We start from the raw sequence: 15,056 nt of genomic DNA on the forward strand, positions 1-15,056 counted from the left end.
TTAATTATAACTACAAATCTTCTCTTGTTACCAACAACACAGGTTACAACAGTACAATAATTATAATTCTAGGAAATCATCCCCGGGTAAAAACATAAAATTTCATCGGTAGAACTACCTAATATACCGTTTTTTAAAACAATATACCTATCCTATATTTATGTACGCACGTGATAGCCCAGTGGATATGACCTCTGCCTCCGATTCCGGAGGATGTGGGTTCGAATCCGGTCCGGGGCATGCACCTCCAACTTTTCAATTGTGTGCATTTTAAGAAATTAAATATCACGTGTCTCAATCAGTGAAGGAAAACATCGTGAGGAAACCTGCATACCAGAGAATTATCTTAATTCTCTGCGTGTGTGAAGTCTGCCAATCCGCATTGGGCCAGCGTGGTGGACTAGAGGAGACTCGAGCTCAGCAGTGAGCCGAATATGGGTTAATGACGACGACGATATTTATGTATGTTTATGCTGCTAAAGTTGCGTACTAAGTAGCTAAATGTAATTTTATTAGTACGCGCCTTCTTGCCTCTTCTAGTTCGATAGATATGAAGCTACGTGAAATATTTGTTCAAAGAACTCGTAGCTCGTACCTCGGCATAACTATGCAGTTTCAAGCGAGCATCGCTCAAATACGAGTTTCTAGCTGCTTTTAGTGAAATAATTAACGCGCAATATTTCACTCTTATAATTTTTATTCTAAAACTATTTTCTTGTAGGTACTGAATAAAAGCATATACATATTTTATGAGGAAATTATATGCGAATTGTTTGTCGACAAAAGCTTATAAATAAACTAGCGGACGCCCGCGACATCGTCCGTGAGGTATTTAGTTTTTCAGCAAATCCCACGAGAATCATGGTTTTTTTCGGAAAAAAAAGTATATAATAATCCTATCCAGAGTAAAATATATTTCCATTACAAATTTCAGGCAAATCGGTTTAGTAGTTGCGGCGTTAAAGAGTAACAAACATCCATACAAACTTAGTAAAGTAGGATAGGATTATTATGATCACAACAACAAAGTTATTGTCTTTGTTGAATAATGCCAGGGCAATATTAATTTAAATGTAAAAAAAAATGTATTCTCCGCATCAGTTATTCACTAAATATAAATAATTCACCGAAAAGTTGGGCATTTTAAAAGGTATACGTTGAAAGCACTCACATCTCGCTCGACACGGCGTGGTTCAAGGGACATTAATATTATAATGAACCATTACAAAACTTTTTACACTTTAGTAGGTGGATTTATGTAAAACTAGCGGACGCCCGCGACTTCGTCATCATCTTATCAGCCGACGGACGTCTACTGCAGGACATAGGCCTTTTGTAGGGACTTCCAAACATCACGATCCTGAGCCGCCTGCATCCAGCGAATCCCAGCGACTCGCTTGATGTCGTCAGTCCACCTGTGAGGGGTCGACCAACACTGCGCCATTCCAGCACCTTGGGACTAAAGTCCATCGGCTCGTCGATATGTGCCCGCCCATTCCCGACTCGTGGAGCTGTTGATGACTTTGGTTCTTCTGCGGATCTCCTCATTTCTGATTCGATCACGCAGAGATATTCCAAGCATAGCTCATTCCATCGCCCGCTGTGTGACTCGGAGCCTTCTTATGAAGCCCATAGTTAGCAAAACACACACATGAAATTCTGTTTTTCACAAATCCCGCTGGAACTGTTTTTTTTTTCGGGATATAAAGTAGCTCATATGTTGCTCCATAACCTCCTCTATCTTCCAGTGAAATCGACTTATGTTACAAATATTAACCCTGACAAACAAAAAGACCTGTAAGACAGACAGACAGACAGGCTAAACTTGAAAAAATATTTATAATCTATACTTATAATAAATCTGTAGAGAGGTCAATTCTGTACATGAAATATATTTCCAAAATAACTATCAGGCGGTGATTAGTGATCGATACTGATGCCAAAAATGCAATCAGTAAAATTTTTGTCTGTCTGTCTGTATGTTCTTTATAGAAACGAAAACTACTGGACGGATTTTAACAAAACTTGGTACAATTATTCAACATACTCCTGGGCAGGTTATAGTATACTTTTCATTACGCTATGGTCAATAGGAGCAGAGCAGTGAAGAGAAATGTTGAGAAAACGGGAGAAGTTATTCAATTTTTTAAGCTTCCGTCGCGTGTACAGCCTTAATGGTTAAAGCTACATAGAAATCATGTATGACGGAAATGTTCTCCTTAAAATTATCTATAAAAACACAAGAGCATATATATGTCTATCTTTTATGGTTGACTCACAATAACACGTGTAACTCCCAACAGCTTAGCAGTTCGGAGCTTTCTAATTATATTTGTCTACTCTTATGTTTATAACACTCATCACTCATCCTTAATAAGAAAGTTAACATTATAACCTATTCAATAAAAAAAGAATCTTTATGATTCTTTTCGGAATCGGTAAAGAAACACCAAAGTTATACAAGAAATATGCTAAGCCATCGCGCGTGAATACTAATTCATGCTATATGGATTATTTTTGTGTAACGGTTACCGCGCTCGACGCGACTCGCGGTGGGAGGAATAAATAAAGAAGAGCAGCCTTAATGAGTAGGGTAGGGGTAGGGTAGGGTAGGGTAGAGGTAGGGTAGGGGTATGGTAGCGGTAGTGTAGGGTAAGGGTAGGGCAGGGGTAGGGTAGGGTAGTGGTAGGGTAGGGGTAGGGTTGGGATAGGGTAGAGGTAGTTTAGGGTAGGGTAGGATAGGGTAGTTGAAAGTTTACAACGACTTTCACGCGGACGAAGTCGCGGGCGTCCGCTAGTTCTAAATAAATAAAATAAAAGGACTGATGATCCTTAAAAATATAAAAGCGCAGTTTTTTATCTTTGACGAAACGATAACATTAACCATCTACTAACTTAATTTAATTTTATCTCTTTAAGTCCACTTATCCCTCTAACTACCCCTGAAATCTTCATTCGTAGTCATTTACCGCTTAATGGATTCATAAATCATTAAAAACTTTAAACATTGCCTACATGTTAACATTCAGTTCAATTTACAGCATTACAAATTCGCTGAATGACACAGCAACTTGCATTATCAAAGTTTACAAAATCCAGAAGTGAGGACCCCACGACCTTTGCCATTCACGAAGAGGTCCAGGGAGGAGCCCTGCGAAACAAAGGTCAGTAACCGCCACCTCTCTAAATAATAATTTCGCTTTCTTCGGATACCGTTTACTTTACATTGTTCTTAGAACTTACAATAGTAAACCTCGGGATGTTTCTTTGAAATGAAATTTATAATGTTGACATACCAATTATACCTACTTTCCTTATTTAATATTGAAATTTGCTTTTTGAATTCATAAGGAGTCTTGAATTGTTTACGGTCTATTGAATCGTAAAAAATATATCGTATTGTTTGAGACTTTATAATTAAGTACTCCCAAATTTTAATTTCAAATTAAGCTTTAGGTTAATATTCCGAAAACGCTGTCCACCATGATGGTCTATACTATACTTATCTAGTCTATATGTTAGCTATAGGTATTTAGTCTATAGGTTAGCAGTGCCATTCATGACTTCAAGCAAGTTTTGTTTACCTACGAGTAGTTCACGCTTTTAAATTTTTCCAACCATAATTTTTAATATTTACACTGAAAGTATAGTAATTACCATCTCTGTATTTAACGAGGAAAACTGTGAGTCAAAGCACATAGATCGGTTTAAAGCTTTAAAATCGGAGATCCTCTTTATTTATTAATGTTTATTATGACTTTGAATATAAGAGCCGTGATAGCCCAGTGGATATGACCTCTACCTCCGATTCCGGAGGTGTGGGTTCGAATCCGGTCCTGGGCATGCACCTCCAACTTTTCAGTTGTGTGCATTTTAAGAAATTAAATATCACGTATCTCTAACGGTGAAGGAAAACATCGTGAGGAAACCTGCATACCAGAGAATTTTCTTAACTGCGTGCGTGTGTGCCAATCCGTATTGGGCCAGCGAGGTGAACTATTGGCCTAACCCGTCTCATTCTGAGAGGAGACTCGAGCTTAGCAGTGAACCGAATATAGGTTGATAACTTAACTAAGACTGTCTATGATTTCAGAACCTTATTCTAAGTAGTAAGTAGTATACCTTTAATATATGATTGTGTAATTCGAGTCGAGAAAGTCTTTATTCAACAGTGGAAAAATAATTACAATGTGATATTTATTTCATCAATGGGATCTTTATTTTATAACTTAGCTAAATGGAAACTGAGTAAAGTACATTCTAATTAAAATCTATATACAATGGCTATATCGATCCAAAGTTAGTTGTTAGCTTCGATCTCGATTGTCAATTACAACAGAGCTAAGACATTGGAATAGCAACCTTACTTCTGCACGCAATATCCCGGAAATTAAGTCCTCAATACTCTCGGGTCTCAACAAAGTCTCAAAGGATTTCTCAGTAGTGTATGTGTCTGAAACAGCAACCACTGCAGCGTTATTTCGCAAGTTCAATGGCAGGTTGCTTTTACGTTTGTCGTAAAACTGGGCTTGTCGAGCACTGAATTTCCTACTTTATTCTTTATTAATACGTTTACTGCGGTAATAAACTCTGTAATATTCAACTAGTGCGGCGAGTGAAATACTCATCCTATTTATTAGACGTTAGAATTGAGCGTTAGGGCGTTCTTTATGACCTACCTTCACTTATACTGTAGCTTTTATATCAATGTACTTTTAATATTAGCCCCGATTTATTTTGCTGTCTAATTTTAGCGCAATTTATGAATACGGATAAACAAACGTAACGTCAATCAATTTAGCGTACCGGTACATTGTCGTGTTGAAACCGAAAAAGGGTGTGGATTAGCATCCTACTTAACAAGTTAGCCCGCTTCCGTCTTAAATTGCATCATCACTTACAATCAGGTGAGGTTGTAGTCAAGCGGTGACTACTAAAAATAAAAAAAAAAATATATTAGACTTAAAGTAAAGGTAAAGTTCGTGGTATTGTAAGGGGTAACCTCTGGATCTGCTGAAGCGATTTTGAAATTCTTTTACCATTAAAAAGGCACGTTATTTGTGAGTATCCTGTGTAAAAAAGAAAATCATTGTAGCATTCGCGTGGTAATGAACATTACCAAACGACCTGCATGAATTAATAGCTTTGTAATATGGTTTGATGTTTTATTATGAGTATACTACGAAATGGGAGTAGAAAAAATATATTTTTAATCATTATTAGCTTTGAAATATCTAAATCTTCAGCTTTATTTACTAGGTATAAGGATTTCTGCGTGATATTTGGCCCGATATTAAACTTTTCTACTGATTCCCAGAAATCATTATTAAAGTAAGCTCTCATCTCATTTTCCTACGTTCTATGAATAACAATTTTAATACGAGAAAAGTACAAAACACCGAAATTAAGATTAGACACTACTAGCTAAATAATATTAATTTATTAAATTATCGAATCTCTTGAAAGTAAAGTGGTTTCTCGACCAGGTTCTAGTTTTTCTCATATAGCATTCAAGTTGTAAGAATTTCCCATTTAACAAGGGAAACGTTTTAAAGAAATATCGTCTTACTTCGGATAATGTCGAAATGTAGCACAGTGGAGGATGTTTCCTATTATCTCTACTCGTTTGATTTTACTGAAACGTACAATAGATTTATAAATTTTCAATTTGTAATTTTTTAATGTACGTATATTTAAATTGAAGAGTTGAACTTCGGTTCAATATTCTAAATCCCATAATAATGCGCCGGTTTTGGACTGTGAATAAATTGTTATGTTATTTTAGGGTTCCTTACCTCAAAAGCAGAAACCGTAACCCTTATAGGATCATTTTGTTCGTATGTCTGTCTGTCTATCTGCCGGACTGTCCGTCGGTCTGTCAAGACCTTTTTTCTCGCTAACGCATGCAATAAAGTCTCGAAATAAAATTACCTCCTAGGTCTACAGTAACTTGAAGTCATTCAAACTTCTATGCAATCGTAACATAAAATACCGGCATTTATGCCACAAAAAATGTACATCATACATATTATTATAGTACCAGCGGACCCAGTCGAGCTTCGCTTTGACTTATATGGACTTCTTTCCTACGTTACCCTACTCCTACCCCTACCCTACCCACACCCTACCCCCAACCCTACCCCTGAATTGATTTGTTACAAAAAATGTGATAAATGAAGAACCGCTCGATCGATTTTGTGCAAACTTCACATAAACCATCTATTAAATAGTCGTTGAATAAGCCTAAATATTTGGTTTGGATAGTTGAGCCCGTTCTTGAGTTATAAAATTACAAAGAAAGGCATTGATTTTTATATATTATAGATACCGAAAAAGAATCAAAATTATACTTGGGGTATTTTCCTATGACAGAGATCATTAAATACAATTTAATACTACATCAGGTATAGATAATAAAATAATCTAAGTCTGGAAACTACACATTTGTTGTTAAATTATAAAAAATATAGTCTTTATTTTGTGTACACGTGCTCAGTTATCGTGATTAAGCACCTACCTACCTACGGAACCCTCGGTTGGCGGGTCTGACTCTCACTTGTCCGTGGTTGGTCCATATTATTCGGTTTTTGATGGTGCTCTATCCTATATCGATGCAGTCAGTTTTTGCAGACGATAGCAAAATAAATTAAGTTTAAAAAGTTACTTACTACATCAAAAAATCAGTATAGGTTGTCAATAATATTCAATGAAATGAAATGATACAATCGCTCTTAAGCGAGTGAATTGTGTTTGAATTAACTTTATCAACTTCCTTTGTATTTCATTAAATTGTATTGAGAACAACAGAAAACAATTTTATACTCGAACCCGAATGAAGTGCACATCAAAATTAATAGATTCATTTCAATTGTACTGAAACTTTGTTGTTATTGACCTACAGCAGTTGCTGAAAAGCAATAAAGTAAACCTTCAAACAATTGTTTTGATCGGCCCAGCTAATGTATTTTAGATAGGACCTACAAGGGTCTTCGAAATTTGGATTTCTCGGAATATAATTTATGAACTACGAAATATGATGATTTTGTATGGTATCTTTTTTTATATTACCCGCCCATAATATAAGTACCTACTACATGAGCAGTAGGAAAGGAGTTTATTTGATTTTAATTTTATGGGATTGTGAGTGATGCCTCAGAATCAATATTTATATCTTTGTTCTCAAAGAAAAAAACATGAAACTTTAATTAGTTTTACTGACAATAAATAAAGAATGATGACGCGTTTCAGCTTAAATTTTATACGTAACTAGCTGACGCCGCGCGGTTTTACCCGCGTGGTTCCAGTTCCCGTAGGAATATGGAGATAATATATGTAGCCTATAGCCTTCCTCAATAAATGGGCTATCTAACACTGAAACATTTTTTCAAATCGGACCAGTAGTTCCTGAGATTAGCGCGTTCAATCAAAAACAAACAAACAAACTCTTTAGCTTTATAATATTTATACGTAATATTATAATCTATACTAATAATAATATACAGCCGAAGAGTTTGTTTGTTTGTTTACTTGAACGCACTAATTTCAGGAAACACTGGTCCGGTTTGAAAAATTCTTTCAGTGTTAGATAGCTCATTTATCGAGACTACATATTATCCCCGTATTCCTATGGGAACCACGCGGGTGAAACCGCGCGACGTCAGTTAGTTAGTTAATTAGTTAGTTAGTCGCGGAAACGAGACTTTTTGTTACGTTCTACTATTAAAAATTTTCATATAATATGACAATATTTATTGAGATAACGTAGGTTAAACGCAAAAATGGTTGGGGTGCCAGTAACAATCAAGACATCAAAACCTTCCCTGTAAAAAACCAAAGCTTCGTGATAAGAAACATACCAAAACGACTGCGCTTGTCATCCCTGTACTCTATTTAAAGAACGAGAATAATTATTCTTTTATTCTACAAAAGTTATCACAACACAAGAAATATCAACACTTGTTCAGATTTCTCTGAAATTAAAAAGGCCTTTAATGTTTGTCCCTTTGTGTTCTCGAACAAATACAAGAGGAGTCTAATCTTTTATTGTCGTTATCTTTCGTTAAGTAAAAGCCTTCGTTCTGTATAAGTACGTGTGAATATAATTTTTAATTATATGCTTGTATATTCTGTTCTTTTGTATTTGTGTAACGTGACTTGAGTTTTTGTTTAACGTCTCCTATATAAACTAGAAGTGGCAATCAGCAGGGCACTTAGCTCTGAGAGCCGATGGACGTTGCGGGGTCCCAAGGAATGGCGACCCCGTACCGGAAAGCGCAGTGTTAGTCGACCCCACTAGATGGACCGAGGGCCTTTTGACGACCTCTCTCCCACTTTTGGTAGTGAACCATAATGGTTCTCAACCATAGTGGTTCTCAACAGAGAGGTCCTGGATTTGATGCCGAGCACGGGCTAATTTAGGAATAATAATATTATATAAATAATAAAAATAATATTTTCTAAATTGGCCTAAATCTGGTCAGGTGGTAGGCATCGGACGTGACATCTACTTACCACCTTAAGGGCAAAGACGTACCGCCAAGTGATTCAGTGACTGAATTTTTCTTTCTTTCTTTCAAAATCAAAACTCAAACTCAAACTTAAAATTCATTTATTTCAATTGGTCTTAGTTTACGAGCATTTTTGAAACGTCAGGTAATAATATTATCGGATAATGATGATAATAATTAGTCGAAAACTTAAAATTAAAGTTACGAGGGTTCAAAACGCGCCTTGGTCCCAGAATCCCGCTTATTTGTCGTCGTACCATTACTTCCCTACACAATAGGTATACTTAGATTGTTAAACAGCCACTCCTAAAGGATAAACTCCGTCCCAGTAAGTAAATATAAAGGACGAAACATATTGTAATGCACGAAGGGTATATCTTTGTGAAGGTGATTTCGTTTGTCAACGCGATCGGCCGCATGATCCCGTCTTTTTACTTCAAAGCCAGGATTTAATTCTGACCCATCTTTGGATCCCGGTTCTGTGACAAGAATGGAGCTTATTAAAACGGTTTATTTAGTCGTTTAGCTATTGTGTGGAACTCAATTTTATTGATTTACTAGCGGACGCCCGCGACTTCGTCCGCGTGAAATTTAGTTTTTCACAAATTTCGGAAACCATGGATTTTTTCGGGATAAAGTAGCCTATGTGATGTGATGTAAAATCTATTTCCATTCCAAATTTCAGCCAAATCGGTTCAGTAGTTGCGGCGTTAAAGATTAACAAACATCCAAATATCATCCATAAAAACTTTCGCGCTTATAATATTAGTAGGATATACTACTGGGAGACGCCTCGGGGTTTCACCCTCGTAGTTCCTGCCCCCCTAGCCAAGTGGCACGTCGATTCTCTTTTCTACGATCGCTAACGCTTCGAAAATTAAAAAAATGTTGCCATACCAATACGGGGATAACATATAGCATCCAGGGATAGTGTAGTTTGCCAACAGTTAAACAATTTTTCAAATTGAATCAATAGTTTTGGAGCAAACGAACAAACAATCAAATCTTTCCTATTTAGTGTAGATATTTAGCCTAAATAGCTCAACGGTATTAACCTCTCGGATTTATCACCGGGAGGTTGTTGTTCGATCCCCGTCCGCTGTACTATTATGGTACTCACTCCTGACAGTCTTTTCCAACTAGTTTGAGGGGAATCGGAAGGAATACTGGTCATATTTAAAAAAGATATGGCGAATATTCCTAAAAAAAAAAACGTATGGTTTACGTTTTAGCGTGCTTAGCAACCACTCGTATGCAGATGATAATAATTTGTAGTAGAGTCCAATTCGACCCAGCCCCCCTAGACGTCGATTCTCTTTCTACGATCGCTAACGCTTCGAAAATTAGAAAAATGTATGGGAATGACAGATCTTGATCACGTGACCTGTCGATAGTAAATGTCATTCCCATCTCGACATGCCACTTGGTTAGGGAGGCAGTGCCGTTTTATACATGTGCCAAATAAGTTGTCCAATATATCACGACGGGCTAGTGCCAGCGCTTCCAGGACCTTGTCGGCGGGGGCTAGGGCTTGTTTCAAAATAAGCTCGGACTGACCCGACCGTCAGAGGGTTTGCTCTGAAACTCCCCGAACGCAAAGTTAAATAAAATTTTCATTTCGCCACAATATGGAAGGTAAATAAATTCAAACAGCAATATTTCGTTGATTTACTCGTACATTGTTTCGTTAAACTATTTCCGCTATGGTCAATCATCACACAATTATTATTTATTGATGAATAAAGGATCGCTTTTCTGCACTCAGATATATTTTTATATAAGAGTAAAGGAGTGCTATAGATATTTTTATATGATGAAATAAATATGTAAATCACTGTTTTTCTTTGATTTTAGTTGTAAGTGGCAAAGCATAAACGCGTTTATTGTATCTATACTTCTATACTAATATTATAAAGAGGTAAAGTTTGTAAGTTTGTAAGTTTGTCACATTTTTTAAATGGGGTAATCTTCGGAACTACTGGTCCGATTTTAAAAATTCTTTCACCAGTAGAACGCTACATTATCGGGGAGTGCTATAGGCTATATTTTATATTGGTATCATATATATTAGCCGAGTTATCACAGTTTTTGTCATACAGGTCGGACTGAAAATCCTCTTAAACAGACTTATTCGCATGCGCTGCCTTAACTATTGAGTAAAATTGAAAATAATGTATAGAGACTTTATGTATCTTTAAAAGTTCTACAAAAAAGTCAGCGACACCATATATCTATCTTCTATATATTAGCAGATATAGTACCTTTTGTGTTTTAAAAATTATTAAATTTATATACTTAGGTTTACGTCATTATTTATACAACTAAACTTTAATCCTTATTAAAATAAATTATTTTATAATCACAAGGATATTATGTAGATAAGATTTGCCCTTTACAGTATGTTAATTTCTTAAATAGTTTCGGAGATAATACAAAATTTCTAAAAGACGCAGAAATTCCGCTACATGACGCCCGGCGCTTTCATTTACGTAGTTCCCGTTCCCGTGTGAATATGGGGATCAAACATAGCCTATGACACTCGCAAATAACGTAGCTTTCTATTGGTAAAACAATTTTCCAAATTTGTCCAGTAGATCCAGAGATTACCTCCTACAACCACACGAACTTTACCTCTTTATATTATTAGCATAGAAGTCTCTATTTCTCTTGGTCATACCACCACTCTCGAAGGACTGGACCGATTTTGCTAAGGGTAGGAGTAAGATAGAGAAGTTACAGGGTAAAGTAGGGTACGGGTAGGAAAGCGTAGGGGTAGTGTAGGGGTAGGGTAGGATTAGGGCCGGGTTAAGGGTAGTGGTAGGGTAGGGGTAGAGGTAGGGTAGTGGTAGGGTAAAGGTACGGGTAGGATAGGGAAGTGGTAGGGTAGGGGTAGGATAGGCGTGAGATAGGGGTACGGGTGGGATAGGGGTAGGAAAGGGATAGGGTACGGGGAGGGTAGGGGTAGGATGGGGGTAGGGTGTAGGTAATGTAGGGGTAGGGTAGGGGTAGGTTTGGGGTAAGGTAGGGGTAGGGTGGGGGTAGGGGTAGGGTACGGTAGGGGTAGTAGTAAAGTTGACATCGAAATTTACGCGGACGAAGTCGCGGGCGTCCGCTAGTACTCTATATTCAGTTCAAACAATAACTGTCTAACGTCTGTATACCTTACTACTACGACTCGTAGATAATCTCTATTGTATATCAATTTAACGAATGATCCATGTCGCATCCTATTCGCTTATTTAAAGTACATAAACTTAAGTTAAATAGCACCATCATCATCATCATCATTTAACAGCCGATAGGTTTCTTTTGCATAGACACCACGGTTTCGAACCGCTAGCATCCAGCGGCTCCCTGCAACCCGCTTGATGTGTTCGGTCGACCAACACAGCGCTTTCCGGTACGGGGTCTGTACTGGGGTCTCTTTCTTTAGTACTGTGGGACCCCCTAACCTCCATCGGCTCTTCGAACTATATGGCCAGCCCATTGGTAACTTCGGCTAATGTTGAAATATCTTGTTTGACTCTACTATCAATTCGAAAGGATTTATTACACTAAAAAACATACTCCATATTTTATTAATTAGAGTTACGACTTAATGTAAACGAATTACGAGAAAATAAATATTTTATTAGATAGTTAGTACAAAAATAATTGAATTGAAATTTAATAAATAAGCTCATCTGATCAAACGTAATAAGAACTACGAGTGTATGTCTTGATCCAATAACAGTAAATACATTTTAGAATTTGTTTCATAATCAATTAACAGTAAATACAGTAACAGATATGTATGGGACATATCTAAACATAAACATACCTATTTATTTTTTGACTATCTTTATGATATAAAAAAAAAATTAATTATTTTAAATCTCTCAAAACGACCATGGTCGATATCTGTTACTGTGTGTTTAATAAATAAATTTCATTTTATTTTAGTTTTTATCTATGATCGTCATAAGAATACTGAGAAGATATTGATACGTTTATTCGTCCCACCAGTAGGCCAATTCACTAACTTTGATGTGTGGACATAATACACTAAAATTACCATCTAGCTATTGTTAGTAATTATTAAGTCATGTTTTTTCGTATTCACTAATCATTTAACGCTAAGTGATCAAAATTGAGATTAAAAGTGAAAAATTACATCCGGTGCCTTGTGTGGTATAGTAGAGTATCACAATAAAGTACAATAAAGTATCACAAAAATCACAATCTCAACTGGGAAATGTCGTTTCCTAGTTGAGATTGTGATTTTTGTTACCACGAAATGAATTGTATTACATACTTAGGTATAGCTACCTAAATATGTACAACTAACATCAAATCAATCACAACCATAATTGTAACAAACCGCAAGCTATGTAACAACCGTATGTTAGCACATACGTCAAAATTAATGAATAGGCTGTTGATCCATTAGATCATATAAACTCGTACCAGTCTCAAAACTTTATACCTACAGGCGAGAAAGGTTCATAAGAATTACAAAATCACGGAAGATCAGCGCGGTGTCCTCAAGGTCACAGCAATATGCTGAGTGGAGACCCTTTTAGAATCACCAATGCTAGTTGTAATGTATTTTAACTTATTGTATTATGTTTTTTCTTTCCTTTCTGTGTATTTCTGAAGAAACATTTCTTTCTTTTTTTCTAAAATGCATTTTTACAAATGAAAAAGCATGTGGCGTAGCACAGAAAACCAGTTTTTGTTTCATTAGGAGCATTGTACACGACTCTACGGGTAAATAAATATCCTCTCTGCGGCAATAATGCGAATTATCATTGAATGAGCAAATATCTGTATTTGCTTATAGCGGGACCATTGTGAGCAATCGAGCCGAATGACCTATATAATTCTACCTTGCTCATATTAGAAGTAGTATCAGTGCCTACACAATATGTGTGGCAAACATTTCTTCTTATATACGAGTAAATGTGAATTAAAAACTGGTAACTTGAGATAAATAATAATTATTGATATTAATTCCCGAAGCTTGTTTAAAATTTATTTTCAACTAGCGGACGTCCGCGATTTCGTCCGTGTGGAATTTAGTTTTCACAAACCCCTCGGGAACGTTTTGGTTGGTGGGAGGCTTCGGCCGTGGCTAGTTACAACCCTACCGACGAAGACGTACCGCCAAGCTATTTAGCGTTCCGGTACGATGTCGTCTAGAAACCAAAAGGGGTGTGGATTTTCATCCTCCTCCTAACAAGTTAGCCCACTTATCTTGACTACAATCTCACTTACCATCAAGTGAGATTGTAGTCAAGAGCTAATTTGTAAAGAATAAAAAAAGTAACGCCTTCTTACGGCGAAGAGTTGACACAAGACGATTCGCGCTGGATTACCTTTTAAAAGTCCGTACATACACATTCTTTATTGTAATGAATATTAAGGTATGGATGTATGAGAAACCGAATTTTATATCAAGCGGTAGGTACCTATGAATTTCCTTTTCGTTGCGACCGCTTACCTTCGTGAAAATCCCATCCTTCGCCACTGCTATATGCTTTCCTCTTGAATCACTATCTATTGCTGAAACTGCATTGAAATCTGTTTAATAGTTTAAGAGAGAGTTCAAATTATACTATGTAATGATGAAAAATGGAAAAATAAAGAAATTGCCATATCTTTATGGAATGTGAATCAATTTCATAAAGAAATTACGAATTTGTTTATATATGCAAACTCAACGTTAACAGCACATCACTCTTAAATTTCCTTAAAGGGCAAGAAACTTCAGACCCCTTTTTACGAGTATTGTGTGAAGAGTAACATTTGGCATCCTTAAAGTTTATATCGAAAAGAAGCTACAATTCTATTTATAGAATTGTAAGCCTCTATCCAGTCGTTTACGATAACACAATTTTTCAGAAATTGAAATTTATTGATACTAAGTTAAAAGTTAGTTTACTTATTTATGCGCTTTAGCTCTTTTATGCAGTTTCTACCTATTAAAAAAGAAGGAAATCGACTTTAAGACCCAATCCAAATTTATTTATACAGATATCTAACTTAACTAATACCTGATTATTAGCTACTCGTATCGTAAGTTTGTACTTCATATTTCTCAGTGAAAACTACGAAGGCTTTATACAAATCAAATCATTATTTATTTGCTAGAATATTATACATGTTTTAATTTTAAAAATATTGAATTATTAGACAACTATAGTACGTAAATTTTCTTTTACAATTAAAATATTATGTCGGCATTTTTGAAACAGAAACCCAAAATCCCATGACGGTCTTGTGCCTCAGTGGATATGCTCCTTTATATTCGGCGTGTACGGCCAGGCGACCAAGTGAATAGAATGTGTTGAATCAACATTTGCCGAGATTGCGGCACTTAATTAATTGCACGCTACACTCTACCGCGACATGTGCAAACTCACCGCAACTTTTGTGTATTATTTGACATAAATCTAACAATGTTTAGAACCGACTTTCGAAATGATTTTATACGAACAAACCTTTTGCTCATTCATCGACTTCAAATAAAGAGAAAGTGATGTGTATAATACGTACTCATAATAAAAC

This window comes from Bicyclus anynana, chromosome 5 (assembly GCF_947172395.1).
Source record: "Bicyclus anynana chromosome 5, ilBicAnyn1.1, whole genome shotgun sequence".
NCBI classification, from domain to species: domain Eukaryota; kingdom Metazoa; phylum Arthropoda; class Insecta; order Lepidoptera; family Nymphalidae; genus Bicyclus; species Bicyclus anynana.